The sequence below is a fragment of the Mustela putorius genome, unplaced genomic scaffold (genome assembly GCF_011764305.1).
Source record: "Mustela putorius furo isolate JIRA1106 unplaced genomic scaffold, ASM1176430v1.1 tig00003853_pilon_pilon_pilon, whole genome shotgun sequence".
Lineage (NCBI taxonomy): Eukaryota > Metazoa > Chordata > Mammalia > Carnivora > Mustelidae > Mustela > Mustela putorius.
In genome coordinates, this window is record NW_025422005.1 from 26,941,376 (window position 1) to 26,954,513 (window position 13,138).

Sequence of the window (13,138 nt, forward strand, 5' to 3'; positions counted from 1 at the left end):
GTATAGACGATTATTTTATTAGTCACCAGCCACAAGTAATTCATTTTTCTTTTTTTAAAATATTTTATGTATTTATTTGACAGAGAGACCCACAGCGAGAGAGGGAACACAAGCAGAGGGAGTAGGAGAGAGAGAAACAGGCTTCCAGCAGAGCAGGGAGCTTGATGCAGGGCTGGATCCCAGGACCCTGGGATCATGATCAGAGGAGCCAAAGGCAGACGCTTACGGACTGAGCACCCCAGGTGCCCCAGTAATCCATTTTTCAATCATGACTTGTAAAGCCCTGTATCACCTTCAGAGTTGGTTTTGTTCCTAAGCGCTGACGGCTGCTGTAACTTGTATGCCACTTGCTTGTGACACTGCTGAGTATGGATTGCATGAAGTCACTTGACTCTGATTAGCCCAGGTAGCAGTTGGTGACTCTATACTCATTAAACACTAACTCCCTATTTCTCCCCCAACCCAGTCCCTAGCAACCAGCATTCTGTGTTCTGTCTCTGAATTTTACTATCCTAGGTACTTCACATAAGGGGAATCATTTCGTATTTGTTGACTGGCTTTTTTCACCTTGCGTATTGTCCTCAAGGTTCATCCACGCTGTGGCATATGTCAGAATTTCCTTCATTTTTAAGGCTGAAGACTATTCTATTCTATGTCTATACCACATTTTGCTTATCCATTCATCCACTGATGGAGACTTGAGTTGGTTCTACCTTTGGCTACTGTGAATAATGTTGCCATGAACATGTTTCAGTCCTAGCTTTCAATTCTTTTAGGTATAATACTATATGTGAAACTTCTAGATCATATAGTATTTTAACCTTAACTTTTGGAGGAATTGCTGTACTGTTTTCAGCTACCCCATTTTACACTCTAACCAGGAGGGCACAAAGAGTACGATTTCTCCAAGTTCTCATCAACGTTTGTTATTTTCTGGTTTTGTTTTCCAGATTCCAACCAGCTCAGCTTCTGCTGACTGCTGGGGAAGGCGGAACAATCGGCGGCCACAAGGGACTCATGGTTCAGGCTTCATATACATGAGGAGACTGAATTCTGTATTTTAAATTTTAAATTTTTTTAATGTTATTTTAAATTTCCATTGAGATAGTACATAAATTTATTCTGTTTTTGTATCGCTGTTAAAACAACCAATTTAGGGGCGCCTGGATGGTTCAGTCAGCTAAGCATCTGCCTTCAGCTCAGGTCATGATCTCAGGGTCCTGAGATGAAGCCCCTGTGGGGCTCCCTGCTCAGTGGGGAGTCTGCTTCTCCCTCTCCCTCTGCCCCTCCTCTCTGACCGTGCTCTCTCTCTCCCTCAAAAAAATAAATAAAATCTCTTTTAAAATAATAATTTAATAAAATTATTATAAAATAACATATTATATTTAATATAATAATATAATATAGTATGATATAATATAATATAAAAATATAATATATAAAAATAAATGCAATAGAAAATGATATAATATAAAATATAATATATAAAAATAAATGTAATAGAAAAAATAATATAATAAAAAATAAAAGAATCAATTTATTAATGGAAGCATTTAAATTATACTACATTTTAAGCCCACTATATTGGTATTCGACATTTTTTAATTTACCCAGACCCTCAACTAAAACATAATGGCCTGAACTCTGTCAGACTCTGAGAGGCCCTTTCCCAGCCCCTCCATGCAGGCCTTCATTCCCTAAGACCCATCGGGCCCCTCATCTTCCATCACCTTCCCCCACTCTCCCATCCTCCTTCCCAAATCTCTCTCTCTCAAATCAACTTTCCTCCCCAGCCCAGATATGTATTTCCAACTGTCGAGAGTGGTTTCCCTGAAAACAGACTCCAAGATGGAGATCCGTAGGCAGGAAGCTCATTGGGGAGTGCTCTTGGGATCAGCGTCCGTGGCGGAGAGGAGGAAGTAGACATGCGCAGTTGAGGAAACTGAAGGGTCAAAACAAAAGCCACCACCAACCTCATAAAGAACTCTGGAATCTGGATGGCCTTCGGATTTGTCCAGTCTTGGGGGGTCTGGTCTTTATATCTCCACTTTGGTCAGTCATTGATATTGATTTTCTAGGAAGACAGTGTGACCTTGGGCCTCTTCGGGGCGGAGGCAAATACAGAGAGGGACTCAGCTGAGAGCCCTCAGCCACCAACACTTCTGGGATGAGGGAATGAGAGTTTTGGCCCTGAAAGAGAGATTTGAGTGATCTTCCACAGCATCTGCTACCCTACCACCACTTGTATGTGCTTGGGTATCTCAGACTTGATCTGCCCCAGACTGAACCACCCTGCTCCTTTTCTGGGTTTTCTCATGTTCTGACCCAATTCTTAGGCTGGTCAAGTCTGAGTGAATTATCCCCCCCTCTTCTTTACCTTACATCCAACTGATGTACTGGATTCAGGTATTCGAATTGGCCTAAAGTGTCTTGAATTCATCCTCATCCCCTCCTTTCCCACCACTGACTTGGCTCAAGCACTCACAACCTTATGGCACTGTAATTCAATTACCTTTGAGTATATTCAGTGGAAGGAGCCACAGAGCACAGAACAGGCGCTACACGGAAGATGTATTGGGATACTGTTTAAAAAAGAGAGTGAGAGGCACTCAGGGGGCTTAGTCAGTTAGGCGTCCAACTCTGGATTTTGGGTCAGGTCATGATCTCAGGGTCATGGGATCCAACTTCCACCCCTCCGGCTCCAGGCTTAGCTGGGAGTCTGCTTAAGATTCTTTCCCTCTGCCCCTTCCCACTTTTGCATGCTCGTATGTGTGCACTCTCTCTCTCTCTCTCTCTCTCTCGAATAAATAAATAAATCTTAAAAAAAAAAAAAAAGAGGGTACTTGGGTGGCTCAGTGGGTTAAAGCCTCTGCACTTGGCTCAGGTCATGATCTCAGGGTCCTGGGATCGAGCCCCAAATCGGGCTCTCTGCTCAGCTGGGAGCCTGCTTCCCCCTCTCTCTCTGCTGGTCTCTGTCTACTTGCGATCTCTCTCTCTGTGAAATAAATAAATAAAAACTCTTAAAAATTAAAAAAAAAAAAAAGGAACTGCAAGCTCAAAATGGAATCACTGTTGAGTCACATGGGTGGCTGAGTGGGTTAAGCATTGAACTCTTGGTTTCGACTCAGGTCATGATCTCAGGGTCTTGGGATTCAGTCCCGCATCAGGCTCTGTGCTCAGTGCCGAATCTGCTTTGGATTCTCTCTCTCCCTCTTCTTCCACCTTTCCTTCCCCGCCCCCTTGCCCCCCTATGGGTGTACATATGCTCGCTCTCAAATAAATAAATAAATAAAATCTGTTTTTTTTTTTTTAAATGGAATCACTGGTGCTAAGCCCACATCAGCAACCAAGACTTAATACCTAATGTAACCTCAGTTTGAGCTTCTCCCAGGAATGTAACCTTTAAACAGTTGTTCTAGAAGAACCTCATCAGCAGTAGTGAGGTAATCTACAGGATCTCCTCAAAAGAAGGTAACCCGCCTGAAACAGTCCCCTCTCTGCTAGAATTACTTCTTGACCCACCTCCTTCTGCCTATAAAACCTTCCATTTTGTATGGCTCCTTGGAGCTCCTTTCTATTTGCTGAGATGCTGCCCATTTCATGAATCATTAAATAAAGTCAATTAAATCTTTAAATTTATTCAGTTGGATTTTGTTTTTTAACAGGTTGTTTCCACTTTGGACTGTTATGGAGAATGTCGCTTTGAACGTTCACATACATTTTTTGTGTGAATGTATGTTTTCAATTTTCTTGGGCATAGACTTACTAGGAGTGAAATTAGTGGGTTGTGGAATTATGGTAACTCTATTTCAACTTTTTGAGAAACTGCCAGATTGTTTTCCAAGCAGCTGTGTCATATTACATCCCCACCAGCAGGTCACGAACGTTCCAATTTCTCCACATCCTCACCAACACTAGTTATTATCTGTTGTTTTGGTTATAGCCATCCTTGTGGGTGTGAAGTGACATCTCACTGTGGTTTGATTTGCATTTTCCTGATGGCTAATGATGTTCCCCATTATTCATTTGTAACTGAAAGGAATTTTTTTAACAAAATAAAGTTGAAATGTTCCCATTATAAAAGTAATTCATGCATTTTATGAGATATTTTGAAAAGTTTTTAAAAATTCAACCACACCCAAATAGCACCATCTAGAGGTAATCTCTAAATATTTCAGTGTTTCCTTTGAATTTTTTTTCTCTCTACTCTTTCTAAAATATGGCTGAAGTCACATGACATTTGCAATTTTACTTATGGCATTTTTACTTAATATGATAAAATGGGAATTTTCCCATGACTGGATATAACTATTTCCTTAGCCATTCCCTGACTGGTGGACCTTGGTCCTTTCTAGCTGCATATAATATTGTAAATAATGCAATAATATACTGATTTGGTACTGCTTTTTTTAAAAAATTTTATTTATTTATTTGACAGGGAGAGATCACAAGTAGGCAGAGAGGCAGACAGAGAGAGAGAAAGGGAGGCAGGCTCCCTCCTGAGCTGACCCCCGCTAAGCAGGACCCTGGGATCACGACCCGAGCAGAAGGGAGAGGCTTTAACCCACTGAGCCACCCAGACACCCCGATACTGCTTTTTGATCTGTGTTCCCTTTCCATCCATTGGATTCATCCTGGGACAGTACTTGGTACAGAGGACTTACTGAGTCTTCACTGCAAGACAGACACTGTTCTAAGCACTTGACATACACCAATGCATTTAACCCTTACAACTTTTCCATTACTGAGTAATAGTACTGTCATTCCTATTTTATACATGAGGCAGTTGAAGTAAAGAAATTCACCCAAAGTCATCAGCAAGTAAAGGACAGAGGTGGAATTTGAATCCAGGCAGCCTGGTTCCAGAGTCCGAACTCTTAACCATTAACCATACTGCTTCCCTGTGATGATGGAGGCCAAAGGAACTGGTGATGGGAGACAGTCATCCCGGCTTTGGGAACCGGCTGGTTTCATGTTTGAAAGCTGGTACCCAAGCTTCATCTCTTAATTGGGAAGGGAAGGTCAGGAAGCCTTGGGAGACAGAAGTGATTCAGCTCCAACTCACAGGGCAGGACCTTTCAACTGTCTCCAGCCTTGCACCTTTCTATAATATTAGCCCACAACACACTAGAGTGGTCTTTCTCATTGCAAATCGCATCTTTTCACTTCCTTGCTCAAAGTAGAGAGCCTAAAGCTCTCTACTGCCCTCAGGATAAATACCCAAGTCCATACCTAGTAGGCAAGGTTCTCTCTAGCTCCAACTCTCTCCATTCTCCAACTGGCCTCTCTTCTCTGCCTTACCTGCAGGTCCTACAAACCCCACCACACTGGGTCTCGCTCTCATACCTTTTGGACTAATCCCCAGAGAGCTCTTTCCTACCTCACTCCTGCTTACTTTGGCCCCCCTCAAAGTCTGTTTAAGCACTCCTCTCTTCTAGAAAGTTTGCTCCAAACCCCTTGACTGGATTGTGTCCCCTCTGCTAGTCCTGTACTTCTCTCCTGACACATCTTTCTTGTAATTGCTTTTCTTAAAACATAAAAAAAAAAAATAAGAAAAACAAAAGAGGTTCTTTTCACTCCACAGCTTCAATTATCAATTCACAGTCAATCTGATTTCACCTGAGCTCCCAACTATTTCCCTCCTCTTGTATTATTTTTAAACAAACAATACAGAGCATTTTATTTCATCTGAAAATATTTTATTTAGCAACTGTCTCTAAAAGAGAAGGATTTTAAAAATCCTAGGTACAGTATCATCATCGTACTTTTAAAAGTGTATTATAGGGGCACCTGGGTGGCTCAGTGGATTAAGCCTCTGCCTTGGGCTTGGGTCATGATCTCAGGATCCTGGGATTGAGCCCTGCATCCAGCCCTGCACCCAGCTCCCCATCGAGCAACACCCCCCCCCACCGCTACAACCCTCCACCCCCCCACCCCACCCCCGCAAATCGGGCTCTCTGCTCAGCAGGAAGCCTGCTTCCGCCCTCTTTCTCTGCCTGCCTCTCTGCCTACTTGTGATCTCTCTCTCTGGCAAATAAATAAATAAAATCTTTAAAAATAAATAAATAAAAGTCAATTATAAGGGCCCCTGGGTGGCTCAGTAAGTTGGGCATCTGCCTTTGGCTCAGGTCATGATCTCAGGATCCTGGGATCAAATCTACATCAGGCTCTCTGCTCAGCAGGGAGCCTGCTTTTCCCTCTTTCTCTGCTGTTCCCCCTGCTTGTAGTGTCACTCTCTTTCTCTCTCTCTCTCTCTCTGTCAAATAAATAAATAAAATCTTTTAAATTTTTTTAAATAATAAAAGCCAATTATAATTTTCTTTTTTCAACTTTTTATTTTGAGAAACTTAGACTACAGAAAAATTGCAAGGGTAATTCAATGAACAACCCTAAATTTCTCACCCAATTCACCACTTGTTAGCATCTTGCCACATTTGTTCTCTGAACCATCTGAGGCTAAATGACAAATATCATCTTTTATTCCTATACATTTCCACATATATTTCCCCCCAAACAAGGAGATTCTTCTATGTAATGATAATATGCTGATCATAGTCAAGAAATTTAAGATAGATATGATAAGATATGTATAATATAATCCATATTCACATTTTGCCAAATGTCCCAGTGCTGTCCTTCATAAAATTTTCTTTTCCAGTCCAGTATCTGATCCAGAATCCTGCATTGCATTTAGTTGTCTTGTCTTTTTTGCCCCTTTAATCTGGAAGAGTTAATTCTTCTTTCCTTACTATGATGTTTTTAAAGAGCCCCTGCCTGCTTCCTAGCATGACCTTGAATTGGGGTTTGTCTGACGGTTTCCCTCCCAGTTCTGCATCATTGGCAGGCTTGCCCCCTCGATGGCAGTGTGTGTCCTCGGGGCTTCATACCTGGAGATGGATGGCCATTTGTCTCACTATGATGATACTGATTTTGCTTGCTTGATTAAGGTGTCCTATAATTGCTTTTAAATTTTTAAATGATCTGGGGTTTTTTTGTCTGTTTGTTTTTTGCTACTAGACTGTGAGCTTCATGAGGGCGGAAACCATGTCTGTTTTCTCCATCTCTGGATCCACCAAGCAAAGCAGGTTTGTTTAAACTGGAAAGGTGCACATATCTAGGTCCCCAGCCTTTTGCTCTACTCTCCCTCACAGCAGCCGCGGTAGGGACTAATTGAGACCTCAGATGAGGAAAATAAGGCTTACAAAGGGCCTGGCTTCATAACAAAGTGATTTCCTCCAACTTCTATCTGAGCTTTTCCCTCCCTTCTAAGACTCTCTCTTTGGATGGCACCTGGGAAAAGCCCCCCTCCCTCACCCCCCTAAAAATTGGTTTCAATGGAAACAGAAATTCCCAAAAAGAAGGAAATCACATTAGCTGTCCAGAGCCTAGGGGCTGGAGGAGAGAGGTGGGAGGCCCTATTTGCATTTTTTCCATTAACAAGCTGGAGTCGAGCTAGCTTGCCTGGGGAGATAATTTGAGAGGGAAATCTTTGCATATTTTATTTAAAAGCACGCTGCGTTAGGCGGGTAATAATGCAGAGTGTGGCGATTAGGTGAGGCCTGCAGGGGGCGGGGATGGGGTCCTTATCCTCCCCTCCTCCCACCACCCCACCCCATCCCTAGCATCACCTCCCCCCACCCCCACCCCCACCCAATCCTGGGAACCAGCCTCATTAAAGGAACAGCCTCCTTGGGCCTCAGAGGCAGGCTGACACCTTCTTGCTGAGCGAAACCTAGACAAGGGAGAGGTCCAAAACTGAGACACTAGCCCTTCGGTTCCAAGCTGCTGGCGTGAGGGTGGGGGTGGGGGTGGAGGGCGGGAGGGGAACACCACCCCTATAGGGGGGTTTTAAAAATATGAGAGAGATGTATTGGTTGTCTCAGCCATCGCGGAGACAGTCCTATTGGTTTCATATCTGGGGCCAGGGATGCTAAAGTGGGACCCTGCGTTGCCTAGCACAGTGCCACTCAAAGAATTATCCAAACGCCAAAGCGTTCTCTAACCGCACGCATGCGCAAGCCTTTCCTGTGAGTCCTGCAAGGTGGTTTGTGTGGGATTCAACCAGGACCTGCGTGCTTTGAGTAGTTAGTTCGCTGAATGGGCGGGGTCCTTGCTCCATCGCAAGTTGTCCGACCTTGTATAAGTCACTTAACCTCTCCAGATCTTTACTTCCTCTTCTATAAAAAAGGCATAACAATGCCTCCCCCTCAGTCTAGTCGTGAGAAAGCAATGGGAAAATAGAGGGAAAGTGTTCTATAAACTACGGAATTCTGATCGCACATTAGAGGGTGTAAGGAATCTCTGAGGGTAGTTATCCTTCTCTGGGCAGTTTATAAGGCCAAGGCGACCCTAACCATTCCCTTCTCACCAGTGAGGGACTCATTAGGTCACAAGGTCAGTTAACACTGCTTGTCCTTGACTGTAGCCTCGCCACTGAAAAATGGGTGTTCATTGCACCTTTTCTATAGCCAAATAACAGAACTGGAAGTGATTTGAGAAAATCTTAAAGATTATGAAGAGGCAAGGTATGAGACATTCCAATAAGGTCATTTGTCATTTCCAAATGAGCCAGAAAAGTCTGCCTTCTCTCCCTGCCTCAGTCTCCTCATCTGTTAGATGAAAGCATAATCATTGACTCGCCATCCCCAAAATGTATACGCATGCGTGCAAGCCCACACACGTACACACACAGAGCCATGAATGAGAAGATCTTATAAGGAATTAGAGGAGTGTCTGAGTATCTCACACAAAAGAAGTTTCTTTATGGAGATGAAAGTGATGATTGCGCCTGAGAAATCAATAGAAGAGTCTGTTCCTATCTGCCTCAGTTTGGGGATAGGAAGGAATTCAGGGGTAAGGTGGTTTGGGAGTCCCGGGAGGCCGAATGAGGATTCTAGGCATTCAGCACAGGAAGCAGAATAAGTAACATCTTCCCTTCTCTCCATTTTCCCATAAGGAGGAAGCCGTCATTTAGAACATTAACTATAGGGGCGCCTGGCTGGCTCAGTCAGGAGAGCAAGTGACTCTGGATCTTGGGGTCATTGGTTCTCAAGCTCCACATTGGGTATACAGATTACTAAAAAAAAAAAAAAATTAAGTAAAAAAAATATTTTTAAGGGCTCCTGGGTGGCTCAGTGGGTTAAGCCTCTGCCTTCGGCTCGGGTCATGATCGCAGGGTCCTGGGATGGAGCCCCGCATCGGGCTCTCTGCTCAGCAGGGAGCCTGCTTCCTCCTCTCTCTCTCTCTGCCTGCCTCTCTGCCTACTTGTGATCTCTCTTTGTCAAATAAATAAATAAAATCTTTTAAAAAAATTTTTTTAAATCTAGGGCATTAACTATGAAACTGTACCATGAGACAGACACCAGCTATCATTTCTCCCTCCCCTTTCCATTCCAATGGCAAGCTCCCCCCTCTTTCCTGCTCAGTTTCACTCAGCCCCAGGTGGTTGGTGGGGATGTTCCCTAACTTACAGACCCTTTCTGAATACAGATGAGCCTCTTTCTCTGGCAAGGAGTCTATAACCTCGTTTCTTCCTGGCCAGGGTTGGAGGGGGAATGTGAGAATGTAGAGTATTTCTGGGTCCTCCCAGAAGTGGAACCCACCTAAAGTAACTTCTGTGTATTCACCTGTAAAATGGGATAACAAAAAAGGCACCTCGCTAGGAAGGCCTGAAACACGGTGCCCATGCCTCTTGTCGGCTCTGTATCTCTTTCTTCTTCCCACCAATGGCTCCATCCCCATCCCCCATTCCCCATCTCACCTCCACTTTCACTCACAACCATTCCATGTTCAGGAATACTAAAAGCAGAACCTCCCATGGAAAGTATTCCCAAACTTGCGAATAAAAGCAACCTTTTCTTTTAAAAAATTATTAATCACAGGGGCGCCTGGGTACCTCAGTTGGTTAAGCGACTGCCTTTGGCTCAGGTCATGATCTCAGGGTGCTGGGATTGAGCCCCACATCCCATCAGGCTCCCTGTTCTGCAGGGAGTCTGCTTCTCCCTCTGACCCTCCCCCTTCTCATGCTCTCTCTTTCTCTCTCTCATTCTCTCTCTCAAATAAATAAAATCTTTTTTTTAATTACTTTTTAAAGGATTTAATATTTTTAAAGATTTTATTTGTTTATTTGACAGAGAGAGAGATCACAAGTAGGCAGAGAAGCAGGCAGAGAGAGGGGGAAGCAGGCTCCCTGCTGAACAGAGAACCCTATGTGGGGCTCGATCTCAGGACCCTGAGACCATGACCTGAGTGGAAGTCAGAAGCTTAACCCACTGAGCCACTCAGATGCCCCTAGGTGCCCCTTAAAAAAAAAAAATTACTAATCACAAACAATAAAGATTACCACATCAGTAAACTTCATACAATTATTTTCAGAACGGCATAAAAAATGTCACTGTTTAGAAAACAAACGGTCAACTGCTGAAATAAAGACATTTGCTCCTAGAAAGGTTGGAAAATAATATCAAAACAAATTAACAAAAAGGACAACACATTGGCCTGTAACAATCTTGCAATTTATAAAGCAATTACAAGAGCATTTTTAAAATACTTACAATAATCCTGTAAAGTAGATGGTACTTGTGGTGCTTTGGGTGGCTCAGTCAGTTAAGCATCTGCCTTTGGCTCAGGTCATGGTCCTAGAGTTCTGGGATCAAGACCCAGATCAGGCTCCCTGCTCAGCAAGGAGCTTCTCCCTCTCCCCCAACCCCATTCTCTCTTGCTCTCAGATAAATAAATAAAATCTTTAAAAATAATAATAATAAAGTAGATGATACTTGCTTTCTTACCTCCTTCTAACAAATGTGGGAACTAAGGCTATAAAAGGCTAAATGAATTTCTCTCTTGGTCACAGAGCTGCGGAACTTGAGAAGAGGCTGTAAAGTTTACAGTTTTCTAAGGGGTCTGGGGAAGAGGAAGGGAACAGAGACGGGAAGGTCGAATGAGGCTGCTGGAACTGAATGGGATGAAACCGGACCCAGAGGAAATGGGGCGGGAGTCATACTCTCAGGACAGGATGATAATGGCATCTGGGCATGGAGACTGGGGTGGGAATATGAGTAGGAAGAAATGAAGAAATGTACAGAGGCAGGTAGGGGTGGAAGTGGGGCAGTGAGGAGTTTGAGGGGGTGAAAGCACTGATCCTGCAGCCACACCATCTGGGTGGCTCTGTCTCCTACCAGCTGTGTGAATTTAGGCGAGTTGCTCACACCCCTGGGCCTCATTTCTACATTCACAAAATGCGGATGATACTAGTATCTTCCTCCTGTGGTTACTGTGAGGATTAGGTGAGTTAACGTGCGTAAAACATGGGGCGCCTCAGTAGCTCAGTCGTTAAGCATCTGCCTATAGCTCAGGTCATGATCCCAGGATCCTGGGATCAAGCCCCACACGGAGCCCCACACGGAGAGAGCACAGCATGGAAAGCTGCCAGAGCAGCCAGAGAAAAGATGCTCTGGGTCTCTTCACATGAGTCTAGACATGCATTTTCATCTGTATACACCTGCATGTTCTAGATGGAGCATATGCTGGGCTCTTGCAGGACCGGATTCAGCTGACACAAAGTAGACCCATTTGAGGGGATCTTGTGAGTTCCCTTGATGCCACCTAGTGACCCTGGTGTAGAACACCTCTTTACAGAGGACTGGCTTCTGGGGTTCCCAGTCTGCACCCACTACTACCCCATATGCACCCAAACTGCGACAGTCCTGGGTGTACCTGAAGACAGAGGTATGTCTGGCTCACAGACTAGCGGGGTGTTTTACTGACCTTATTATACTGCCCAGCGTCCCAGGAAGTGATGTGATGTCCCAGGCCAAACTGATCAGAGAGAACATCTGTCGCAGATGTACAGATAAAGCCCTTTCCACAGTGCAGTTGCTGGCTCAAAAGGACACACCTCTGTCTCTTGCGCAGTGCCCTGCCCAGAGTCCCTGGGTTCCTGCCTCCCCAGGACAAGTCCGCTTCCTGTTCCTACAAGACTCTTTTCCTCATCCTCCCAGGTACACCAGCTCCTCTGTGCACTCTTTCTTGATCGCCCCTTACCTCCCTCATTCCTCTTTCCACCGCAGACACAGAAGCAATCTCTCCATTCTCTAGGTTCCCACAGCAATGTGTTTCCCAAATATGATCTCTGGAACACTCAATCTAGAAGATGATCCATGAGAAAAGGGTTCCATGCTCAAATAAGTTTGAGAAGCCCTTTTCATACGCTGCTCTCCTCTCAGGAACTCACACACATACTGGCACAGTAAAGGCCCTGAGGAGTCCTGCAGTAAAAGTAAAAACGGGCACCTGGGTGGTTCATTCAGTTAAGTGTCTGCCTTCAGCTCAGATCATGATCCCATCGAGCCCCCGAGCATGGCATCATCGCACCCCATCATCATGGGGCTCCTCTGCTTCTCCCTCTCCCTCTGCCCCTCCCCCTGCTCATATGTCTGCTCTCTCTCTCTCTCAAATAAATAAAATATTTTTTAAAGGAAGAACTTTTTTTTTTAAAGATTTTATTCATTTATTTGACAGAGAGAGATCACAAGTAGGCAGAGAGAGAAAGGGAAGCAGGCCCCCTGCTGAGCAGAGAGTCCAATACGGGACCCTGATATCATGACCTGAGCCGAAGGCAGTGGCTCAACCCACTGAGCCACCCAGGTGCCCATAAAATACTTTAAAAAAAAAAGAACTCTAGTTTGCATGGTTAAACCCAAACCCTTTGGTCTCGGAAATCTTTTACTTCCTGCCTATTATTCTGGAAAGTGCTTCCATAGCACTGTGTACAGACTTCCATTAGCACTTATCACACTGCACTCTGATTACTCATGTCTGGGTCTGGCTCCCTGGAGAGACTGTGAAGGCTGGGATTCATCCGGATCCTCAGTGCCTAGCAGAGAGTCTGGAACATAGTAATAAATATTTGTTCAATGCAGGAATTTCCTGTCTGGGACTAAGATGAGGCATGAAGGCAGGTTCCTGGCAGCACCTCGGAGGAGATGTCTTGTGACAGTAGTGACAGGAGCAAGGTGACACAGATACGCTTGCAGACTGTTGGTTCCTAGGCCTTCCAGGGATATGATTCATCCTGAGGGATGTGGGACAGAGATGTGGGTGTCCAACATCTCTGGGGATTCAAGCACCTGAAGAGGCC